Raw genomic sequence first — 1,411 nt, 5'->3', positions numbered from 1 at the left:
ATATATATATATATATATATATATATATATATATATATATATATATATATACACGCGCAAATACACATATATATATATACACACACACACATATATATTTATATATATATACATACATGTATATATATATGTACGTACGTTTAAACGTTAATACACGTATATATACAAACATACATGAAACAGATTTACATATATACACACACCCATGCATGTACATACATATGTACGTTCATACATATATAAATTCATACATACATACTTAGATACATACGATATATACGTTTGTATATACATACATGCATACACACGTATGTCTGTATAACTATATATATATGCATAAGTATATACATGCCTGTGTGCACATGTATGTATGCATGTTATGTATGCACGCACACATGACACACACGCGCACACGTATATATACGTACTTATTTTGTATATAGATTTACATATGTCTATATACAGACTGACAAACCGATACACATAGATAGATAGATAGATAGATACACAGAAAAAAGCATACATGTACACACATATACACATGTCCATATATATACATGTATGTGTGTATGCATACACAAACACATAGATCCTTGCACACAAGCATGTATGTATACACGCAACTGCGACCATGCTGTCATTACGAAAGGCAGTGGATGACTTAATATAACTGTATGCACGTACACGCGCGCGCACAGACACGCATTCATATAGTTCTTCAATGTGTACGTTTCTATTTTCACTTTCGCAAAACGCTAGCTTGTAAGATTTCATTTGGCGACCGCTGGAATATATTTTTTTGTGCTGGTGGTGGTTGTAGGGATGGTGCTAGTGCAGTAGTAGTAGTAGTGGTGATGATGATGATGATGATGGTGGTGGTGCAGCGGAAACGGTGATAGTGGTCTTGGAGGTGATGGTCGTGGTATTGTTGTTGGTCGTGATGGCGGTGTTGCTAGTGGTGGCGATGGTGTTAGTGTAGTGGTAGTGGTGGTAGTGGTGGTGGTGGTAGTGTAGTGGTAGTGGTGGTGGTGGTGATGGTGGTGGTAGTTGTGGCATAGTGGTGGCGGTGGTGCTGTTGGTGGTAGCGGTGTTGATGGTGGTGGTGGTGGTGTTGATTTTGTTAATCCAGTGCTAGTGGTAGTAGTAGTGTACTAGTGATAGTGATAGTAGAGGTGGTGGTGGTGGTGAAGGTATTGATGATGGCTGTAGCGTTGTTGGTAGTGTTAGTGGTGATGGTGGTGGTGGAATGGCAATAATTGTAGTGTTGTTGTTGTTGGTGGTGGTGGTGGTGGTCGTGGTGGCGCGGCGTTTTGGCTTACAATCAAAATATGTTGTTCCTGACATTGTTGTTCCTGTTGTTGTTTTCGCTGGCGATCCTTGACTTAATTTGCTTTGTTTTATTTTCTTTTTT

General features: G+C 38.5%; 1 long non-coding RNA gene across 1 annotated transcript in view; it reads left to right on the top strand.

Moving 5' to 3' along the window:
• The window catches only part of LOC128251389 (uncharacterized), a 15,723-nt gene that overhangs the window by 1,196 nt on the left and 13,116 nt on the right, over positions 1 to 1,411 (top strand). The window lies entirely within an intron of this gene.

Source organism: Octopus bimaculoides, unplaced genomic scaffold, assembly GCF_001194135.2.
Source record: "Octopus bimaculoides isolate UCB-OBI-ISO-001 unplaced genomic scaffold, ASM119413v2 Scaffold_326570, whole genome shotgun sequence".
Taxonomy (NCBI): domain Eukaryota; kingdom Metazoa; phylum Mollusca; class Cephalopoda; order Octopoda; family Octopodidae; genus Octopus; species Octopus bimaculoides.
The sequence above is the reverse complement of the archived record's forward strand: the minus strand, read 5'-3'. Positions and strand labels throughout refer to the sequence as shown.